Genomic DNA, 25,286 nt, shown 5'->3' with positions numbered 1-25,286 from the left:
ATTTTCTTAATAGCCAGTTTTCCCTGGTCAGTGCATTTTCTGTTTGTAGTACTAATCAATTGTTGCAATACGTGTATCATATTTTCTTTAAAAAAAAAGATTTTTCTATTTAGGTTCCTTTAAATAAAAATGAAGTAGGCTGTGGAAATTCAAAACTTACACATTGATATAAATGTTATATATCAAATAGTCAACAATTATGATCTGAATTTGTACACAGGTAGTCCTCACTTAATTATGGTAATTGGGACTTAAATTTCCATTGCTTAGCAATAGGTCCTAAAGTGGGACATCACATAATGCTCTGATTAGCAATGGGAAATCTGGCACTACCAGTTGCTTTAGTTAAGCAACTCACTGTGGGTTATTAAGCACGGATGTCATATGGTCATTGCAACCACCTACTGTCTTTTCCATTGACTTTGCTTGTAGGAAGCCAGCAAAGAAGGTTGCAATGGCAATCATACAGCCGCCGGATACTGTGACTGTCATAAGTGCTAGTCATTCAGCAGCATCATAAGATTGCTAAGTAAGTGGTCATTAGTGAAGACCACCTGTCGTTAGAGCACTTGTTATTTAAGTCCCAACCATACATTTTTAAAAGCATTAACTTTTTTTAAAAAAAAATGGGTGAAATATAGCTGAGTTGATTGGTTTATTATATTTTACAGCAGATATCTCTGTCTCACCTCCTATAAACTATTTGTCAAATGTGTAAATTATATTTACAGGCTTTGGTGTTGACAAAGTATATGCACTACGAGAGAGAGAGAGAGAGAGAGAGAGAGAGAGAGATAAATACTCATCCACGCAGGCTCAAGAGTTTTATGAAAACTGCATGTTTTACAAATATTGGAAACAGTAGGGATCTTCATATGAACCTAGTATGGATGTGGAATTGGATTCTACAAATACATGTGATGTAGTTCCCATAATATTCATCAGAGAACTGATTTATTCATCCTGTCCCCCACATCTGCTCTATTAACACCTTGCTGCAATTTTGTACTTTGCAACTAATCTAGCAGTCTGATGATACTCAAAAAGGATCCAAAGTGTTTATGCCATTTTTGTCTTTTCACCCATTCTTCTTTCTATATATTGGTAATAACAATATGACTGGTGGTGATGAAAAAATGAGAAAATGACATCATCATCCTAGCTTATTCTACTTGCATCCCAGTGTTGGACACAAATATTTAATTTACATGTTTACACCGCATGTTCGCACCATACATATTTAATCTTTTGCTAACCCTAACCCATCAATGCATATGGCTAATTTATAATTGCACTAGGAGCCAAAAATGCCTATGTACACCTACCAATGCAAAAAAAGAGCTAAATTACCAATGTTATAGCGTTGGCTACATTGAATTGATTTCTTAAAGGACATTTTTCTTTCAGATTCAAAGTACAGGTAGTCCACGACTTACAACAGTTCGTTTACTGACCGTTCAAAGTTACAACAGCACTGAAAAAAGTGACTTATGACCATTTTTTACACTTACAACTGCTGCAGCATCCCCATGTTCATGTCATCAAGCTTCAGATGCTTAGCAAGTAGTTCATATTTATGACCATTACTGTTTCCCAAGGCCAAGTCATCCTCTTTTGCGACCTTTTCACAAGCAAAGTCAATTGGGAAACCATGTTCACTTAACAACTGGATTACTACTTATCAACTGCAGTATTAACTTAACTTAACTAACTTAAAATGGGGCAAAACTTACTTAACAAATGTCTCACTTAATAACAGAAATTTTAGGCTGTAATTTGAGGACTACCTTTAAACCAAAATTGTATGCCAAAATGTGCCAGATAGAAGTACATTATTTTAGAGGAGCCAGAAAAATACAAGAATAAAATGCTATAGAAATATAATTCAATTTATCAATGCTGAAACAAATGTCAGCCCTGTCATGATATAAATCAAATCAATCCTTATGATTTATATTGATATATTGACCATCATTTGTGTTGTAAATGTTGTACCTTGATGAAGGTATCTTTTCTTATGTACACTGAGAGCATATGCACCAAGACAAATTCCTTGTGTGTCCAATTACACTTGGCCAATCAAAAATTCTATTCTATTCTATTCTATGACACAAACTGAAATATTTGAGATTTTCAGAGAGCAGATACTGAGAGGCAGAGAGTAAATTTGATCAAGGAAGGCATATTTCCATTCCACTTCACTGGATGGACAATAGATTGAAACAAAAATAAAATGCAGAAAATTTTCAAGAAGAAAGATAGATACCGTAACTGTCTCAGAACTGAGGCTTCAAAAGAGCTCATGAATCTTCATTAAAATGGAGATAAGAGTTGAATAGTGTGTTCAATGTTCAGTTTGTGCTCCTCTACATTTTTATTAATGATCTGAGTGGAAAAATGGAAGAAATATTTATCAAATTTGAAGATGATACAAAAATGAATAGGAAACCTAATGCATAGTTTTAGAACAAGATTTTTAAATTTTTATGGCGTTGTGACACCCTAAAATGAAAAATAAATTTGTATACTTTCTTATTTCTTGCCCACAAGGAATAAAATTAATGATCTCTTTGGAGCTAGTTAGGCAAGAAATAAGTATACCAATTACTTTTATTAATTATATTTTAATCTGTTTATTAAACAAAATAATTATAGAATCCACCTTACTTACTTTGGCAAAATTCTTGATTTTATTTTTCAGACAGATACTCTCATTTCTTGTTCTGTGTTTATTTTGGATCAATATTTGTTCTTTATTGAAGCGATTCCAAAGAAACAGAACTTGGTGCAAGTTAATATTCTTGCTTGTGTGGGAAATCCTTCTAAATCCTTCTAAATCCATGGGATGTCTTGGTCCATAGTTGGAAAACCCATGTGTTAGAATATATTAATCTAGATGATTAATAAAAATCAAAAGTAACAAAATGATTATGAAAGAATGCAGTTTAGGAGACAAATGCAAAGTTATTCGCTAAGGAAAGAAAAATAAAGTATTTATAATGCCAATTGTACTTGGGAAACAGTTTTAGAATATAAGTTGAATATGAACATAAAATGTGTTCATGGCTACAAAAGAGACAAATATAATTTTAGTAGAAATATAGTTTTTCAAATTGTGGGAAACATGTTTCATTTTATTCAGACTTGAGTACTGTATTTGACACCACATTCTAAAGAATCAAACAATTTAAGATATTCCAAAGAATCCAGTGAAGATGATTAGAGAGGGAATTTAAATTCTCTGAAGAAAGTTTAGATCCCTCTGGATTCTACATAGGACAAACAGGCAAACATTGTTCAAAATAACTAATGGACAGAAATTGACATAAGGATTCAAAACAAAACAAAACATCCCTCCCTGACTCCATTATCACAGTAAGAGACTATTACGTTTACCAGTCTGATCGTGAAACCCGCAGAGGGAGTGGAGTAGCTATCTTCTACAAAAAGGCACTAAACCTAAAAAATATTCAAGTTGCACATGAACTCATTCTTCCAGAAACTATCATCTGTGAACTGTCCTTAAACACCACACTTCGTTTCTTACAGAGCCCCTGACTACGATATCGCACATGCGAACAAGTTAACTTCACTACTAACATAGGCAGCCTCCTGCCCATAGGCTCTCATCTGTCTTGGTGACCTCAACCTACCTCTTATTAATTGGACAATAAACAAATGTCCAGCTGAACCCATACATACAACCCTATACAATGCTGTTACAAATCTAGGTCTAGAACAACTAGTAACTAACAACACTAGACTCAACAACTGCCTCGACCTCATCTTCTGCAACAGCTTAAACTCAATTTATGGACTACAATAAAAGAATCTTTTTCCAACAGTGACCACAGCATGATTGACTTTTGTCTCAGTATATGCCCTTACAAAAATCACCAAAATAATGGGATACCCAACTACAACTTCAAAAAAGCCAACTATGATCTCATAGACATCGACCTCTCAGCTCTTGATTGGCAAATTTTATTCTCTGGCTGTAACACTGCCGAAGACTGTTATAACATTTTCTTGCTTGAAATCAATAGAGTTATTAAACTATATTACCACTAATCAGCACCAAAACCAGGAAAAACAAATTACCCATATCAATAAAAAAGCGCCAATCAAAAAAAAATCCCTCTGGCGAAAAAACAAAATTGGCTATGTAGCTAACTTTAAAAGCTGCTACAAAAATATATATCACCAAATAAAGACTGAGAGCACCAATTACCACACCAAACAAGAAGAGAACTTCCTGTACACGAAATCCAACCGCTCCTTCTATAATTTTGTAAACAACAAATTTAAAGACTCAAGATCCATCCCACCCTAAAAGGACTTAACGGTAAAGAATGCAGTGATGAAGCATTTAAAGCAAACCTCTTTTTTAAAAAAAAAAAAATTGTTGTTTTTTTTAAAGAAAAAACCACATACAAATCTTTTAAACAAGATATCAGTCAGGTGCATAACTAAACACATTTCAAATTTCACCCCCTCATTGTATTGTTTGTCCAATATTTTCCATTCCCCTCTTAAAATTTTATAATTTGCACATTTCTATCAAAATGTCTGTTCCACCCCTTTATCCTGAATAATATTGAATCAAGTCTAGTTCCCACATTTTTGCCCCCTTTCTTGCCCCTCTCTTCTTCATTAAACAAAATACAACCATGCTTATCCCTAATGTTATCAAAGACAGACCAGTAACAAAAAAAGATAAAAAGAAAGTAATCTCAATAAAAATCTATCCCATGTTCAATCTCACCTTAATTTCAAAAAGGTCTCCCATCACTTATTATTTCATAATCCTATTCCAAATAAGAAAAAAATTTAAAGTAATAAACAAAATAAAAAGATCAAAATGAAAAGGAGCAAACATATCCCATTTCTCACACAATTCCATACTTATATTCAAATATTCTATTGGAAGTTTTATCTCAAATTATTTCAATTTCACTGCCTATGCTTAAAAAACTATATATTTTCTTAACTTATTAGATTCCTTATTACCCCATTCCTCCTCTTCTTATCATTTTTATAGTCCTCTAATCTTTAACATAAACTTTAGTTTTACATTATTATATCATGCTTTTTATATTCTTCTCTAACATTGCTACATGCAGCTCTTATCTTTAATATTCCAGTTGTGTAATCATTTCTTATATTTTTTGCTTAAAAGACAGTTGTACACTTCTCTTGTTGTCCATTATTTTCTACTTTATTCTTTGATGTTATGAGTCTTAAAGGTCATCCATCTAGTTGCTGAAATCCTCCTTTGAAATTGTCCTGAAATCACAAAGACATTTCCCTCTTGTATTTCTTCTTCTGCCTTTAGGTGTCAGTCTTTAGTCTACAGTTACAATCCACAATTAACAAAGTCTCCATTTTTGAGCTGCACCTTTTTTCTCTTTGTTTCAATTTGTTGCCTTTTTCAGTCCTGTTTAAATAGTTTCAATATAATCCTTTGAATCCAGATTGATAAGGAATAGAGGAACTGGGAGATGCTCAATTAAAATCCATTTTTAAAGTCTTAGTTAATTCCTCTCTTTTTCTTTCTTGCTTATAATCTTTAAATAATCAATAAAAACCTCCAAAATTCTCCAAAGTCAATTTTAATTAGAAGTCATATTTGCCTCTATTTTCTCTATTCAGTTAGGGCTCTAGACTTAGGTTCCAAGCCAAATTTTATCAGGTTTTAGGTATCATTAATTATTTCCTTCCGTTTTCATTTCCTGTTTAAATTAGCCGCTGTTTCTCAATTTTTCTTTAAATACTTGTTGGCAAAATTGCTCTTAGTGCCTCTTCGTGAGCTGGTATTAACTCACCCGGCTTCAATATCTTGTTCTGTACTTATGCTTTATCCTCCTGCCCATTCTTATGGCCGTCCCGACTTCTGGCAGCTGGTGATGGCTGCGGTCCTCCTCGCTGGGTCGAGGGAAAAAAGCCGAAGCTACAGGGAATTTAAAGCAAACCTCTTCAACACATTCTTCGGCTCAGTCTTTGTTAACAGCAATGGCTCATGCCCAACATTCCCTAGTCGTACTACAAATAACTAAAACAATCTAACACAAATAGATTTCACAGAAGAAAATGCTGAAAAGGCACTACGCAGATTAAAACCATCTCTAACTATCAGACCTGATGGACTATGTACATACTTCTTAAAAAAGCTTTCCACTGCTATAGCAGAACCCCTAAGCATAATCTCTGAAAAATCCTTCACAACTAGCTCCCTGCCCAGCCTATGGTCACTAGCCATGGTCATCCCTATCTTCAAAAAGGGAGACCTCAACCTAGTTGAAAATTACAGACCAATCTCTTTATGTTGTGTCATCTGCAAAGTCATGGAATCAATCATTAACCATTCCATTACCATCCACCTAGAAACAAACAATCTACTCTCTAATAAACAATTTGGTTTCAGAAAAAAATTATCCTGTAATCGACAACTTCTACACTTCAAAAACATACAGACTACAAATCTCGATCAGGACAAAGCAATAGATGCAATCTACATAGACTTCTGTAAAGCCTTTGATTCAGTGGTACATGACAAACTACTTCTAAAACTAAAATCCTATGGCATCTCTGGACCCCTACATAATTGGTTAGCTGCATTCCAGTCAAACAGACAACAAGTGGTCAAAATAGGGAGCACCCTATCAAATCCTGCACCTGTTAATAGCAGTGTCCCCCAAGGCAGCATTCTAGGACCAACATTCTTCATACTATACATAAATGACCTTTGTGATCATATTATAAGCAATCATGTTCTCTTTGCCGATGATGTAAAAATATTTAATACCACTGACAATGCTGCTACCTTCAAAAAGACCTTGACCTTATGTCAGACTGGTCAAACAATTGCCAACTCCAAATCTCAATCAACAAATGCTCTGTCTTATGCATTGGCAAAAAGAACCAGAACACAAAATACAAGCTGAGTGGACATGACCTTGTGGATGACCCTCACTCTGTCAAGGACCTTGGAGTACTCATATCTAATGATCCAAGTGCCAAAGCCCATTGTAACAACATCACCAAAAAGACATTAAGAGTTATAAACCTAATCTTGCATAGCTTCTTCTCCGGTAATATCACACTACTAACCAGAGCATACAAAACATTTGCTAGACCAATTCTCAAATACAGCTCATCTGTCTGGAACCCGCACTGCATATCGAACATTAATACAATTGAACGTGTCCAGAAATATTTCATAAGAAGAGTCCTCCACTCCTTTGCTCACAACAAAATACCTTATGCCACCAGACTCAAAATTCTGGGCTTAGAAAACTTAGAACTACACTGCCTCCGGTATGACTAAGTGTAGCTCATAAAATTATCTGTTACAATGTCCTACCTGTCAATGACTACAGCTTCAACCACAACAATACATGAGCCCACAGTAGATACAAACTTAAAGTGAACTGCTCCAAACTTGATTGCAGAAAATATGACTTCAACAACAGAGTGGTCAATGCCTGGAATGCACTACCTGACTCTGTGGTTTCATCCCCAAACCCCCAAAATTTTAACCTAAGACTGTTGACCTTACCCCCATTCCTAAGAGGTCTCTAAGGGGCTACTTAAGAGCACCAGCATGTTTCCTCTATTTGTATCTATTTTATGTATTCAATTCATGCTTATACTTATATATATTACCTAATATGTTCTTGACAAATAAATAAATAAAATAAAGGCAAACTAACCTCGGAACATTTCAATTTTTCCAGGATCCTCCATGACAGATCTCAAAGTAACCATTACTAACACAACTCAGTGACAGATAAGTCAAAATACCTAAATGTAAGATTTTTCAGCATATGTGTTTTCTAAGCACTTAAAACCACAAAATCTGGATCACAGTGTTTCCTGGAGTTAGATTTCAGCAGCTTTGAGGCTATATCGTACCTACTGAAGAACTGTTTATGGAGGATGTAATCATGGAGACAAATACTTCAAGGAGAGCTGTTAGGAAAAACTATTCAATAAACAAAATTATACAAAATATGCTTATGCCATTATAAGTGTCAGGGATGGGAAGAAGACACCAATGATTGCATATATTTAAAAGGAAGGAATGTGGAAGCAAAAAGGGGACTGGCTTAGTAGAAAATTATTTTGCATCAAAGATCAGATTGGAAATCTAATCATCTTCATTCTGCTTATTACTTTAAACTTAGAAGCACATTTGTGCCAGCACATCTGCAGTAGCACAACTGCACCTGTTAGGCAACATTGCCTATGAAACTGGTATAGCCTAGGCCTCATATCAAATTCTTTTATCGAATTGCCAGCAGTGGATTCATCTGGTTCCTTTTTCTGAAAGTGGACAGGAATGAAAAGGGTGAATTGCTTGGGTTCAACAGACCATCTCATAGTTCCCAATCTCAGTTGCCATTGCTCTACCCCTTCATTGTGGAAATATTTTTTAATTTCTTAATATTTTCTTAATACTTTTATTAACAGATGCCTTCTCTGCAGACTAGATTAAGTTAGCTGTTTGTTTTCCTAATCTTCCACTATCCTAAAATTTTAACACCAAGTGAAATGCAATGAAAAGGCCAAACAACAAAAAAGGAAACAGATCATAGACAACTGTTAAATTTGTTCCACTGTTTTTCTTTTGAAGTGAATTAAATCCAACACAATGTCAAAATCTCTCTTGCTCCTTTTCCTCTGATTTTTGCTTTAATGGCATCCAAATTACTTGGTGTGGATATACACACAGTTGTTTCTACAGAGTGTGTAAGTTCTTTTTAAATATATTTTTATATATTTTTGAGTCAATAATGAGATGTATGCTGAAATTCATAGAGGAAGACTAGTTTTATTTTCATCCTGGCCACAAGCCACAGCAGAAATGCCAAAAATAAATATATGTTTAAAATACAGTAACAAATAAAATAAATGAAATAAAATAAACTGAAGCATGGCAAAAGGAAGAATATGTGAACAGATACTGTGTACATCTGTGAGCTATGCATCCTTCAACATTACTTCATCTTATGCAAGTCCAATTTCCTTCTCTCCAAAGATTTAGATCAGGAAAATAGCCCTGGGAATTGGTCCTTGGGGTGTCTTAATTTAATAATTACATTTTATTAAAATATGAAGCCAAAATAATGTACGTCTATTATTATTAGAGGGCTGTGATTTTTCAATATTAAAATATATATCAGAAGATGTATGTGAGATGGTTGCATTTTATATGATATTTTGACATATTCTGTGATGATCTTAGTCATATTTTATCAATTGTTTTAATTGTTTTATTGTACACTGCTTAGAAACACAATATATATAAATTTGAGTGATTTGTTAATGAAAACTTGTTATAATTAACCATTGATTGGTAAGGCTGAATAATACTGATTGCACATCAGCACTTTCTTACAATATAAAAGTAGCATGCAATTAAGAAAAGCTCACTATGGAAAACTAAACTGGTTTTTCCCCAAATGAAGAGTCAGAGAGAAGAAAATATATGAGGAATGTGAGGCTAGTAAGGATTATTGGATAAGTATTGGACATATCAAATTCTTGTCTGGATTGCACATTTCAATTTATCTATTTGCAAGGATAGCTTCCCTTATTCATGAAGCAAGTAGCCTTTGGCAAATTCTTCTCTATTTGCTTCTGTCCTCCTGGGACAAGAGGAATACTGATCTGTTTTAAAAGGTCAATAGTCCAGCAGTACTGTAATGCAATTGAAATAGGTTGGTGATACACATTTCCTAGATGAAATTCCTGCAGTCTGTGGAAACCTGAACCCTGTTCTTTTTCTCAGCATGATAATTAGTTCTTGGATGTCATGATGGTCTTACAGAAGTTCTTACGGAATAATAGAGTTGGATGGGACTTTGTAGGTCATCTAGTCCAACCCCACTGCTCAAGCAGGAGACCCTATGCCATTTCTGACAAGTGGCTATTATTTTCTTGAAAGCCTTCAGTGATGAAGCACCCACAACATCTGAATGTGTTGGGGTGCCGTCGGTGAAACAATGTCGACTGGCGACCCCCAGGGGTAGGGCCTTCTCTGTGGGGGCTCCTGCCCTCTGGAACGAGCTGCCTCCGGGGCTTTGCCAACTCCCCGACCTTCGGACCTTCCGCCGTGAGTTGAAGACTCTTTTATTCCATCGAGCTGGGCTAGCCTGACTAAGTAATTTTAAATGGGGTTTTAGTTTTTTTGTATTAATTAGTTTTTAATATATTTTGGCCATTATTTATATAAATTTTAGTCTGTTTTTAATGTGTATTTATTGTATCTTTTAAATTGGCTGTAAACCGCCCTGAGTCCTTCGGGAGAAGGGCGGTATACAAATGTAATAAATAATAATAATAATGTGTTTAAACTGATGTTTGCTAACACTCATTTTTAGCAGTCCCAACAGATCTAACTAAGTCATCTTGTATATCCTACTTCAATCTTGATGAGTTACACATTGTATGACCTATTTGAATAAAGACCTGGAGACCAATGATTGATCCTTCCCAGTACCTTATTTTCAACTAATATTAAAGATGAAATCTTGATATTTTTTTTAAATTTACATTTATATCCCGCCCTTCTCCGAAGACTCAGGGCGGCTTACAATGTATAAGGCAATAGTCTTATTCTATTTGTATATTTACAAACTCAACTTATTGCCCCCCCCCAACAATCTGGGTCCTCATTTTACCTACCTTATAAAGGATGGAAGGCTGAGTCAACCTCGGGCCGGGCTTGAACCTGCAGTAATTGCAGGCTACTGTGTTCTAATAACAGGCTTTACCAGCCTGAGCTATTACGGCCCTTGATATTTCCTATACCAGAGGATGGGAATGATTCATTCCATAAACAGTATAAAATTTTGTCTTATTTCAGATTTGAATTGAAAAGGTATTTGTTAATGAGTGGACATTGCAAGTTAAAAGGGTTTACCTATTTGTGAAATCTGCATTGAAAGTACCCTTTTCTCAGGCACTACTTAATTTTATGTTGTAAGTCATTACTAAACTTCCCACCAAGTAATTGTCATCAAACTAATGGCCTGGAATGGAATGATCAAATCCTGGCTTCCTTCTTGGGCTGAAATACAACATTGCTATCTGTGAGTTTCTTCAAAGATAGACAGGTTTTTGTCCATGCTTGGAGTCTATTTTGGATTCTTTTGGATCATGCCAAGAAATGAGTATGCAAAACAGCATATCTCCTCTTTTCTTAGAAACAGACTTCCTTTGAAAGACTGCTGGAGTAAAAATAAAATAAAATAACTGGCGATAGAAAAGAGAAGTACATTGCTAAGAAAAGCCCTAATATTTTTTACAGCACACTTCCTCAATATGGTATGCACCAGATGTGTTGGAGTACAACCTTTGCCAGGACTGTGGGGTTATGTTGGGTAAGGATTGGGCAACTTTTAGGCTCCGTATCTGGGAAAACGGATTGGGCTAGGTGAATTTTTCTTTTTTCTTTTTCAAATTACTGTAGCACCAGGTAGGTAAAGAATACGACTTCAGAATGAACAATCTTATCAAGGGGCTATCATTTTTTTTTATTTTAAGCTAACAGAAGGGAAAAAAAGGTATACACTTATTTACACAGCTTAGAGGCTGGCCTTCTCCTAAAGATGGTGTATAGTTTACAATTTTAAAAGGTAAAAACAATATATAAAAACATAAAAGAAACCACAAACGAACATAAACCGATAAATCATACAGACTTAAACAGCACCCTGCCCTATAGCCCGGGGAAATAGACAAGTCTTCAATAGTTTTCTGAAGGTCACCAAGATGGGAGCAATGTGGAATATCATTCCAGAGGGCAGGGGCTACCCTGGAGAAAGCAACTCTCCTGGGTCCCTCTAGATTACATTGCTTTATTGATTGCACCCCAGGAGCACTGTCTATCTGGTACTATGACATGAATGGAACCAGTTTGGTCCAGTAATTAAGGCACCAGGCTAGAAAATGGAAGACTAGTCCTGCCTTATAGACAAAGCCAGTCGGTTGACTTTGGCCGGTCATTCTCTCTCAGCCCTAGGGGGAAAAGAAACATTGGTAAGACACTTCTAAAATCTTGCCAAGTAAACTGCAGGAATTTGTCAACAGGAGTCAATATTAACTGAAGAGACAGACACACACAAAGCCATAAGGGGCTTTATAGGTGATAAGTAGTACCTTGAATGGCATTCAGAAACCAATCATAGCAAGTACAGCTCATGGAGCAGTGGATCCAGATGGACATAATAAAGAATGGACATTACTGCCTGTATCATTGCATTCTGTACCAGTTGTAGCTTCTGAGTGACTGTCAAGGGCAATCCCATATAGAGCATGTATAATTCATTTGTGAAGAGACTAAGGCATGAGTGACACCTCTAATGGGACTTCTGGTTTAGGAAAAGCACAACTGGTGCACTTCTTGTTGTTGTTAGTTGCGAAGTCGTGTCCGACCCATCGCGACCCCATGGACAACATTTCTCCAGGCCTTCCTGTCCTCTACCATCCTCTGGAGTCCATTTAAACTCATGCCTACTGCTTCAGTGACTCCATCCAGCCACCTCGTTCTCTGTTGTCCCCTTCTTCTTTTGCCCTCAATCTTTCCCAGCATTAGGCTCTTCTCCAGTGAGTCCTTCTTTCTCATTAGGTGGCCAAAGTATTTCAGTTTCATCTTCAGGATCTGGCCTTCTAAAGAGCAGTCAGGGTTGATCTCCTCTAGAACTGACTTGTTTGTTCGCCTTGCAGTCCAAGGGACTCGCAGGAGTCTTCTCCAGCACCAGAGTTCAAAGGCCTCAATTCTTTGGTGCTCAGCCTTTCTTATGGTCCAACCTTCACAGCCATACATTGCAACTGGGAAAACCATAGCTTTGACTATACGCACTTTTGTTGGCAGGGTGCTTTTTAGTACGCTGTCTAGATTTGCCATAGCTTTCCTCCCCAGGAGCAAGCGTCTTTTAATTTCTTGGCTGCAGTCCCCATCTGCGGTGATCTTGGAGCCCAGGAAAATAAAATCTGTCACTACCTCCATTTCTTCACCATCTATCTGCCAGGAATTGAAAGGGATGGATGCCATGATTTTAGTTTTCTTAATGTTGAGTTTCAAGTCAACTTTTGCACTCTTCTCCTTCAAGAGACTCTTTAGTTCCTCTTCGCTTTCTGCCATTAGAGTGGTATGATCTGCATTTCTGAGGTTGTTGATATTTCTTCTGGCAATCTTAATTCCAATTTTGGATTCATCTAGCCCCGCCTTTCTCATGATGTTTTCTGCATATAAGTTAAATAGGCAGGGTGATAGTATACAGCCTTGCCGGACTCCTTTCCCAATTTTGAACCAATCAGTGGTTCCGTGTCCAGTTCTCACTGTGGCTTCTTGACCCACATACAGGTTTCTCAAGAGACAAATAAGATGGTCTGGTACTCCCATCTCTTTAAGAACTTGCCACAATTTGTTGTGATCCACACTGGTGCACTAGATGAAGCTATAAAAAGGTCTCTTGGCCACATTGCTATTTGAGCAGAAATTGTGGTCCAAGACAATCCACAGATGGGGTGTACCCATATAAGAACAAAGATGGAAAATTCCCAGTCTCAGATGATTCAAAAATCTACAGCCACAGTGTTTTCTCAGGATTGAACCACCCATCCAGGCTCACATGGCCTTTTAACACTGAGATACATAGCATACCTTGGTTGGCCCAATCTCAAGATGTATGATTGGGTATTGATTAATTATTCAGCATCTCCTTAACTCATCTCCTTAAGAGGAAACCTATCTGCCAGAAAGGTTGCAGCAGCTGCTCCTGAGTTAAAAACGAACAGTGCCCTGGCTGTGCCAAATGAATGACTTTAAAGTGCATCCTTAGGATGGGCACCCTCTTTGTTGTTATATCTAAGCATTATGGTATTTTTAGAAAGATGGTAGAACAGCAGTAAGTAGATTCTGGCCTGGGGGAAAATTTTAGTGAAATTACATACTGTAGGTGTCCACAGAATGAACATTGAGCAAAGAACAACGAATAACAAAATGTGCATTGCAGCATCATGATGAGAATGCGGCTGCACGGGGATAGAGGGAGCATCTCGTAGCTCCCATATAACACCTCTTCTGCGCAGGCTACACTGGCTGCCGGTGGTCTTCCGGGTGCAGTTCAAGGTGTTGGTCATCACCTTTAAAGTGCTCCATGGCTTGGGACCGGGATATTTACGGGACCGCCTACTGCCACCAATAGGCTCCCATCGACTGTGCGCTCTCACAGGGAGGGCCTCCTTAGGGTGCCGTCAACCAAACAATGTCGGCTGGCGGTTCCCAGGGGAAGAGCATTCTCTGTGGGGGCACCTGTCCTGTGGAATGAACTACATGTGGGGCTATGCATACTCCCTGACCTCTGGACCTTTAAGCGCGAGCTCAAGACTTTCTTATTTCATCGAGCAGGGCTGGCCTAAAGGGAATTTTTATGGGGTTTTATAGGGTTTTTATAATTTTATTCTATTATTTTTAACTTTTAGCCAAATTGAATTAGATTTTTAGCGATATATGGTTTTAATTGCTGTGTTACTGTTTTATTTTGGCTGTACACCGCCCTGAGTCTTTGGAAAAGGGCGGTATAAAAATATAAATAATAAAAATAATAATAATAAAAAATATGAATTGTTGTCCAATGTTAAAATGGCAGTGTGAAACCCCGCTGTATTGTGTTGTGATGTTGCACATTTCATTACTTTTTCATCATTGTGGTTTGTATCAGATACCTATATAAATGACAGGTCATGGAAGATACAGTAGAAGACTGTAACCAGGCCATTACAGAGCATTAATGATAGGCTGGTGCCTTACTTCCCTTCTGATTGGAACAGTTGGTGAGAGCAGTAATGGACCTTCAGTCTCAAAGGTGCTGTTTTGTAATGCTAGGTCAATTGCTATTTAAAAACCAAGGTTTAATCTTGGATAAAAGTGTGGTCCTAAAATGCATTATTTAGCCCTGGCTCAGAGAGGAAGGGAAAAGTAAATTTTCACAGCTCAGTTTGCAGGAATACTTTGTATTGCAACAGGTTGGGTTGGAAGGCAAGGAGGAAGGTGGTTGTGGTCTGCTCAGAAGATCCACAATCTCTTGTTGTAGCTAGTTAATGTTTCATTCTCACTTAGACTAAATCTTTTCCACAGTTATATGTGAAAACCATCTTCCATTTTGGTAGCTGGCCAAGATGAGTCATACTGACCTTAGGCAGCATGGCCTTTTGTTTTCTTGAAGAAAACAAACAATGTTATCACTTGGAGAAATACTTTGTATTGCAGCAAGTTGGGTTGGAGAAAAACAGCCAAAAATCAAGTTGGGAAAAATGAAAACCACATGAAACTGATGAAGAAATATTTTAAATAGCTACTGTAGTAAATATTGTAAAAGAATTTTGCTGATCCCACAGTATTCTCTGACATTTCCCCTCATGACACACATCAATAGCCACTTCCAGAATTCAAAAATATCATTAAATTAAGTTGAAGCAGAAGGAATTATCTGCAGCTCAGATGATACAACAATATGCCTCCACCAAAATTCTACTAAAGATGTTTTATGAATTTGTCACCAGCTTTATCCAGCCATCTTCCAATCTCAGCACATATAAATTCAATGCCATACTATTTTTCAGGATATTATATCAAAAGAGGAAATTCTCAGGAGACAAATAGCCAATGTACATGAAAGACATTAGAACAATCACAAAATCTTGTGTGCGAGAGATTTTTCAGCTGTGGGGGAAAATGAAAAATTAAAGAGTCCTTTCTTATTGAGATGGATTAAAAATACCTTCATAACTGTTGATTTGTTCCTGTTTCAGCCCTTCCACTCTATTGAACTGTGGATAAATTTCACAACAACTAGTAAATTCATATTGATATAACTGTATTCCCAGAACAGTTTCTCTGCATAGCATCAATGTCTTGTTGGTCTAGTCCCAAAGTATTAAAATAGTTAATTTGAATAATAAAAGTGTCATACCAGAACATCGAATATAGCTGCCTCCAGATGCCTCTGAAAAACAGATTTAACAGATTAACGGAGTTGGAAGGGACCTTGTAGGTCATCTAGTCCAACCTCTGCCCCCAAGCAGGAGACCTTACACCATATCTGACAGATGGCAATCCAGTCTCTTCTTGAAAGCTGCCAGTGATGAAGCTCCCACAACTTCTGAAGGTAAACTGTTCCACTGGTTGATTGTTCTCACTGTCAGAAAATGTCTCTTTATTTCTAGGTTGAATCTCTCCCTGATCAGTTTCCATCTGGCCTTCAGATACTTTGGAAAACAGGTTGACACCACCACCCCGCCCCGTGATAGCTCCTCAAATATTGGAAGACTGCTATCATGTCTCCCCTGGTCCTTCTCTTCACTAGACTAGCCATGCCCAGTTCCTGTAACTGTCCCCCATATGTTTTAGCCTCCAGTCTTTGAAGTAAAACTGGCTTAAATTCTCAAACCTTCTTAACTATTATATATGGCCAATGCATGTTACATCTCACTTTAATCCAGGATTACTCCATTGGACTGCTGAACCTGCTTCTTTAAATAATGCAGACTAGAACTGCCTGGCTTTACGAAATAGAGGACTTTATTCTGCCTATCTCCTTGTCCCTCTCCCACTGAAAAAATGTGAATTTAGGAGCATCTGTGAGCTTATCTGGGTCCTTGTAAAGAAAGAAATATGTATACATAGACCTGTCTCTACTTGTATTTGGTTTAGTTAAGGAAATAATAGTTATTTAACAGATATTAGCAGTTAATATAACAACAGCTGTTTTCAGGTGCTTGAGGAGAATGACATGCACAGACATAATCCCTGGCTGCATGTATAAATTTATGCACATAAATTTAAGGCACACACCGTAGGCATGTTGCAGAGGTGCGTGTTATCACAGTGATCCCCTACAGCTAATAAATACAGCTAGTATTTATTACACAAATTTTAAATATATACTTTGTATCACTATTACACCTCTCAAAATTTTCACAAGAATATTTGTCTTATGCATTCCATCATTAGTAGTTTTATAGAAGATTTCAACTGTTTGGAAAAAGAAAAAAACTTTAACTCAGGGTTTATTAAATGAAGGCTGCTAGGTCAAAGTCATCTTCCACCCCTTAATAATTTTGCCACGTGGAGATGTCTTGGATGCATGAAAGCCTGAGATTTTTAGTGAACTCTGAATTGCTCAAATAAAGATACTGCTTCAGTATAAGTTTTAGATTTTTCTCTTTCAGTTGCCAGCATGGCTACTGTTATCTTTCAATTATCACTTAAAAATTGTTTTCTATTTTGAACATATGCATGTCTACACCGAAGTGTCTCCCACTATATTTCAGGAGTTATTTAATTCTATTTGATATATTCTCAAATAACTTATTTTGCTCTATAAGAGTGTCCTAAATAAGACATTTTAGGAAGGGCTTCCGGGTGGCGCCACCCTCCTCGTTGGGTGCTAATTTATGGCACTCCGCATTGAATATGGTAGAAGCCGGATTTAACAACTGATCCCGGCTTCATTTCTCTCTCTGGTTGAAAGAGAGAGACAGAGCAAGGGGGAGGATTTGGGTAGATTCTCCTAGGGGCTTTGTTTTTGTAATACAAAGCCCTGAACGGTCGAATCCCCTTATTTACCCCTCCCCCACCTCCAGTATTCTCTGCGCTCCTGAAAAAGCAGGAAAAGAGGAGGGTGTCCACTTCTGCTAACAATTGATTTCTTTTTGTGGATACGAAAAGCAGGCGGAAGAGTGTGAGGAACAATTATTGGTTTGCAAGTATTTTTGATTTTCTGACTTCCTCCCCTTCAGTTTCGCTTTTAGAGAAACTGAAAAGCAGAGCGATACATCAAAGGGAGCTTTGCTGTTGAATCGAAACTGAATGGAGATTTTATCTTATTGTGTTTGACTGTGGACTGTTGGATTATATTACGTTGTTTAAGTATTACTATAAGGGATTCTCAGCAGGAATTTTGTTATGGAGGTTCTTTCAGAAGAATGGATTCGTGACTTTATACAGGACTACACAGAAAGTATGTATTTAATTATTCAAAATACAAATTGATAAAAATGGGACGTTTTGGATGAGAGTTTGGAGCAAATTAACCAGTGCAATTATTCGGAAAATGGAATGGAGGATATACAAATAAAAGTGGATAAATATGAAGATTTGATCGTGAAGAAACAAGGTGATCTAAAGAAGTTTTATTTAAAAGTTTGGATGAGCTGCCTGAATTTGTGCTACAGGAGATTGTCCTCAAATGGAAAAGACTCACAAGCTTAATGTTTCCCAAGAGTTCTTTTTGGACTGATGGAATATACGGCAGTAATTTTTGGATTTCTGGACATAAGGAATTACTAGGAAATATTGTGATTGACTTTTTAAAAGGAGCAATGAAGGAAAGACAGAGATTAATGCACCAAAAAAAATGGCAAGAGACAAAAGTATTATTTTTGCAACAAGGTTTTTAAAATATTAATAGACAAAAATATTGTGTCCCGAAAGGCAATTTGTGATTATAAAGACTAGATATTTGGATATACTGGATTTTGATGAGGAAGGACTAAAGTTGAATAGATATTGTAATTAATTAAATAATATTGTAATTTTCTCTATTGAAATTTTATAAATTTTATAATCTGTTGTATTGAATTTTAAATAGAATATTCTTGAAAGATCTTATGTAAGAAAGACTTGGGGGGGAAATTATATGGTTATATGGTTATAGAAGCTATAAAGGAGATATTCTCTGAACTGGATTGGATTTTTATGCTTTAGCTGGTTTTAAATATTTTAGGATTAATTTGTTCTACTGATTTATATATTTTATTACTGTTTATTGTTAATTTTTTGAAGGATTTGGTTATGTAAGGAGGAAGTCAGAGCTAGAGAGGGAGAATTGGTATAATAGTTTTGGGAAAAATTTTTTTAGCATATGTTTGTTTTATTTTTAACTATATCTTGTGTTTGTTCCGGGAAGCCAGGGGGGGGGGGGGGGTTTGTGAAGGGAGAGGGGTTGGTGGGAAAGGGGGAAAAAATTTTTTTGTAAAACTTTTTGAATAAAAAAAAAAAAAAAAAAAAGACATTTTAGGAAGATCACTGATAAAACATGTTTCTCGCTTGAGGAAAATGCACTGAGCCAGTGTATTGTAGTGGCCAAGGGGTTGGTCTATGACAAGGAGATCTTCAGAAAATATGGCATATACAGTACATGTGATCAATTAATAAAATACATAATCAATGAACATCTGCTATTGTGATATTATATCATTTTCTTATACACAAGACAGAAAAAAGGAAAAAAGATGTGATTTTAACTGATGCTACAAAGAAAGACTTTCTGACATCAGTTCAAAAGGGTTCAATGGAAGTTAAACTTTTTAATAATCACTCATTCACTGAGAGCGGTAGTTCAGAGAGGCAAAAGGAGAAGTCTCTGAGGTTTTTCTTTTGTAAAATAAAAAAAATGGTCAGGATAGCTAAAAGACTATATGAATAATAAAATGGGAGTACTATGCACAGGATATTTTGAAACATCAATACAGCAACCTCAGGCTACCTATACATGACACACACACAGTGGCTCTCAAGAGCCTTCCTTCCTGCATCTTTCAGAAAAATAAATACTACTTGCTTTACAACTTACACCTTATCGTTCTATGGTATGGTCTTTGGTTTAATCACTTTAAACTTTTGTTGCTTGCCATAATTTGCCCATGATTCCAACTTGCTTACATGATAGTAATTTCAGCAAATACTTGAGCATTATTATAGTTGCACAGGTGTGGGTCCTCTCCTACTCTTCTAGTCTGCTTTTGCAAACTTTCAAGAGGTTAGGATTTGAACTTTTGAAATATAAGTATTGTCAAGTAACATGTATATCAGCTCTCCATAAACAAGTGTCTACCAATTGTATTGACTCTAATGGCTATAAAGCCCAGCCAGCAATGTCCTTGCTTTCTGAGGTGAGATTTATTACAGTCTAACATATTAGGTTGTGGTAATTCATCTAATACCTGCAAGGAGTACCAGAAGAGCATAATCCAACCATTCCAACTATGCGTTATTTACATGTGTTGGACAATGACTCCCACTGGCTCTGGTGTGATGGCCTAAACCATAATCCAGCACAGATGTGGGCACCATTAGGTAATAGTTAATTCCCCCTGATGTGGGCTGAACCAAAGATAGCAGAACTTTATATAAAGAATGCTTATTTTCTTTCCTCACTAAATTTAAATAGCATTAGTGAGAAGATTTCTTTTTGATAATGTATTTTTAAAATAATTTTTAAACAGTTTGTGGGGGTATAGCAGAGGTGGTATTGAGCTGGTTCGCACTGGTTTGCATGAACCATTGGCGGAAATTTGGCCAAGGTTGCTGAACTGGTAGCGATGGCCAGCTGACACGCTCCCAAATTCACCCCGCCCGCTATGTTCAGCGCTGCCATGTTCTTCATGCACGCACATCCCATTGCCTTGCAGGTCCAATGGGATGGCACGTGTGAAGAACATGGTGGCAACGGCAGCAGCTTTTTCCATGGGCCGCCAATACTTTTTGGCCGCCTGCAGCCAGCCACCACAGCCACAAAGCGGCTCTCAAAGAGAGGCTTCTTTGCCAGCCGCTTTCCAGCAGTGGCAGCTGGCTGGGGGCCTCTGAAAACCCTGGTCAACTTGCTTTCCAGACTCTAGACCAGCTGCCACAGAAGGTAAACAGCCCAAACAAAGAGCCAATGGTGGTGGAGGAAGTGGGGCTAGGGCCGGGGCTGCTAAAGGAAGGGAAATGGGGGTGACTGGAGAAGGGAAGGCTGGGGCAGATAGGTGGAAATTCCAAAATTTTTCCTACCTTTTCCTACCTTTTCCTGTGGGCATGACTAGGTGGTGGTGTGTGTCATGTGACTGAGTGGGCATGAGTAATGTCAAGTTGGCCATGCCCACTCAGCCACATGTCCCCCCCCCATCTAATGCCCACCTAACCGGTAGTGAAAATTTTTGAAATCACCATTCGGGTATAGATACCTCAAGGCAGTGTGCAAAATAAATGTTGAAATCACAGTTGAGATATTAACAAAGATATTTAAATACAACACCAAATAATCATGCATGATCTTAATTCTGGAACACTAGTAGGCTTTGAGAATCCAAATATTTGCAGATTTTGGGGGGTATCCGTTCATATTGACTGTAGGGAGAAAAAATGGAAAGAAAAAAATAGAACAGATAATCTAGATTGAAAAAATGTGCTCAATACACAAACTGATAGGCACTGTGTATTATTTAGCTGCATGGGAAGCTCTCTTCCTTTTTCTACAGCATCCTTTTTCTTGGATTCTCCCCAACCTCATATTGTTTTGAAACCATAACTATTTTCAAGTGAAAAAAACTTTTCTGTTTAAAGTTATAGCTGTAGCAGAATAGGAGATTGTGGAAATATCATCTGGACTATTCACCAAACAAAATATGACTAAATCGATTTGGTTCATGATCAAGGATTTATTAAATATTATCTCATGTGATGGAAAAGAAAATAATATTTCTGTGCTATCCACCCTGCAAAACATCACATTTGTTTGTTATATTTAGTTTTACTTCATTTTTCCATTGTTTCACTCTATTTAATCTCTTTGCTTACTATTCTAGGAGCTTCAGCAAATACAACATACTTACATACATATATGAAATTGGGCTGTGAAAATATGTATTATCCTTTTAAGTTGTGAACAGAAATCTAAGCAAGAGATCTACTCAATTTTTTCCTTAGCTTTCTATATGTTCTCTAATTTATGAGAACAACAGAGACAAATGAGAACTTTTTTATTTAAAAAAGAAATGCAAGTTGTCAACACTCTACTCATCTGATGTAAATTTATTTTGCCTCCAGCAAATGTAAACTTGAAAGTAACACAAAATATATTCAAGACATAAGTGCAAGAAAACTCCTAGCCCCTCCCCCTTTTTGAGGATAATTTAGCTCTAGTTACTTACACATAATATAAATATTCTATAGTTTTCAAAAATTGAGAAATTATTCTATAAGGAATACACTATGCTCTGATAGGAAGCTGTCAGAGAAGTACTCACCTCTCTATATGCATAACTCTTCCAACATATTTTGAACATCTTCTATCTTGCAGCAACTGTCACTTCAAAAGCTTCATATGTTTCTCTTGCTGTTCTTATATTTCATATTATTGGAATTGGGTAATGCTTATTTTTGAAATACCAAACCCATTAACTGCTTGGAACTATTTATTACTTGCTTCATGTAATGTTGGCCTCACTGATATGGACTGAAAACATCTAGGAGGTGATAAGGAAATACTTTATAATCAATTTTTTACATGCTAGGAGAACAAAATGATTAGTTTTCTCTCTGTTTCTGGATAGTTGGTGGGGAATGTTGGTACAAGTTGAAGAAGAATAAAATATTTAGCTGATTCATGTACTCATTTAAAACAGTTGCAGATATTTAATGTATGTGAATAATTCATATAATGGTAATGTAACCAGTATTTTGGAACAGTTCATTCATTCACGCATCAACTTTTGCAGGCATGTTTCCTAAGGTTTCAGAGGTGTCAGTGCTAGCCTATAGTTCCATGTCAATAGGAAAAAAGTCCTATGAATAGATTTAATCCATGGTAATAACATTTGGTGAAACTGTTGTTGCCTGCCAGCAGCCAGAGGAGCTGGCAGCAGAGTTGGACAGTGAGGAGGTTGGGGAGGAACATGGGCCAGTCCTGGGGGCTGGGGAAAGCTTGGACGAGGGCTCTGCATCAGAGGCAGAGAGGGAGCTAGACAGCAGTGAGGCAGAAGAACAGCTGGAGACTGTTCCCAGTGTGCGCATGTGCAGAGCTACCAGAAGACAAGAACAACTAAGATGTTGTGTCTCGTCCGCTTTCACCGCAGCCGGGGCCTTCTTATCTGCTTCTGAACGCTGAGGAATGTCCTAGTATGCCTCCCGGCCCCAGCCCTGGCTTCATGCCCAGACAGGCTGAGGAGGAAGAAGTACCTCCAGCCCCCAGCTCTGGCTCCATGCCCAGGCAAGCGAACAACTTCCCCTCCCCACAGCATGTGAGCCTGAGGAAGGTCAATTGCCAACAGCTGCAGACTGGAGTGACCCTTGCTTCAGAAGAATTGATAGGCGGTGGCGACAGAAGGAAGGGAGGGGCAGGCCTGGATAAGTGCTGAGTCATGGAGCCACACTCCATGGTTTATATAAAGGATCTGCTTTCTGGCATTCTCTGAGTCAGGCAAAGTCTAACATATCTTGGTGAAGTCACTTTCTGGTCTCCTGCCTGCCTTGAGAACTTTGCTAGGACTTTGGCAGAGCTGCAGAGGCATGCCTGATTCAGATTTCCCTGACCCGGCCATCAGCGGAGGAGTGGGACACGACATCAGAAAGCAGGGTCGACTTGGGAGTAAAGCTACACCTTGGAGGTGATTGGCCCCTCCCATAAGAAACAAAAGAGGAGCAAATGGGGAGTGGGCTTTTGCAGGAAACAATTCATTTGTTTAGTCGTTTCAAGAGTGGAAAGTTCTGTTCATGACTCTAAGAGACTCTGTGCCAAGTTTTGCCTTACACTGCATTTGGAAACTAGTTATCTGGCAGCTTTCAAAGTGAGATAAGGTTTGTGTTGATGAATATTCCTCTGAAAGACTGTTTGCCAAGCCTTGCTGACTGTGAATGAAAGGAATTCACAGTCGTGTAAATAAAAGGGGTTTTGCCGGGACCAAGACTCTGCTTCATGCTTTTTAAGGAAGCCTAGGTCACAACAGAAACATTTATCTAGACTAAGCATAACATGGGGAGAGGATCATCTTTCTATCCATATGGAAACCTCTTCTCCACAGATTCAACAAATCTATTGGATTTGCGGGAAAAAAGGCAAGTTCTCTCCCTTTTTTTGGACACATTGTTTTCAGGACAAATTGCCATACATACAAGCTGTTCTCTTCTTTTTTCTAGTTGGAACAAGTCAATTCTATCCCAGTTTCTATTGTAACACTTTACCAAAATGTTAGCAGCTAATTATTTTACTTTATTTTTTATAGATAACTCTACTATATGTCTTGATTACTATGATCCAATGATACTATGTTTATTAGCTGAACTGATTAATTTCTAAATAAACTGAAGGTTATGTGAATGTGCAGTGAAGTTAAGGTTCTAAACACAGTTTGTTCTACTTTTTGAATTCAAAGCAGGCATTACTCTTTCTCCTTTCCTCCCTCCTTCCCCATTATTTGAACTTAAATGCTGCCCAACTCCAATTAACTCTGAGTGTATCACAGAATAAAATCAAAACAATCTACAATCCAGATTAAAACATAGAAATAAACAGATGGCAGATCTGGTCAACAAAACATATCATGCACCTGAGAAGGGACATCAAACCCAAACATGGGAGCAGGGTCAAGTCTTTAAGGCCCTCCAAAATACCATCAAATGGCAGCCATCCAGATACCATGAATACCTCATTCTGGAGGGCAGATGCCACAGCAGAGAAAATACATTTCTGGGATCTCAATAAATAGCATTGCTTGATCAATGGAACTTGGAGTTCACCAACTCTGTCAGAATGAATGAACTTGGCTGACATCACTAGAGATCGGCAATCCCTCACGTAATCAGGCCTATACCATGTAAGGCTTTATAGATCATAACCTGCACTTCGAATTGCACCCAGAAATAAACTGGCAACTATGCAGCTTATGAACAAGAGATATCACCTAGGTATACTGAGGCAGAGCTCAAGTATGCTCAAAAGACAATTTTCTGTGTACATATGTATGGATTTGATGTATTTTTACTTGCACTCCAACATTCTAGCAATAATTTATTGCACTCTAGGAAATTAGAATGTGATTCTATGAAAATCAAACAGGTATTTTATTTTTAGAATTAACCTTACAGAGTTATACTCATATCTGTTGGCCATAGCTTCATGGAACATTATGTGTTACTCTTAATATACAAATGGAAAAAAATACTCATTCCCTTAACAGTTTTGAGCTGTCATCACCACTTGATATAAACAGTATGTCATTACATGTGTTATATTCAGGATATATATGTCATTGAAGATAGATGTTCGGCAATAGCATCCCTAGGAAAATCATGTTTCTTCTGGGAACAATTCAAAATGGTTATTATTGCTTACCGTACTGGCAGGTGGGGCAGGTGGGAAGCTGTCATCCCTTTCCCATATTCCACTTGATATGTGATTTTGTCTGGGAGCACCTATTCCGCCGAACATTTTGCTAGTTCCTCATTCTGTGAGTAA

Source organism: Ahaetulla prasina, chromosome 5 (genome assembly GCF_028640845.1).
Source record: "Ahaetulla prasina isolate Xishuangbanna chromosome 5, ASM2864084v1, whole genome shotgun sequence".
Taxonomy (NCBI): Eukaryota; Metazoa; Chordata; class Lepidosauria; order Squamata; family Colubridae; genus Ahaetulla; species Ahaetulla prasina.
Note: the sequence above shows the minus strand (reverse complement) of the source record.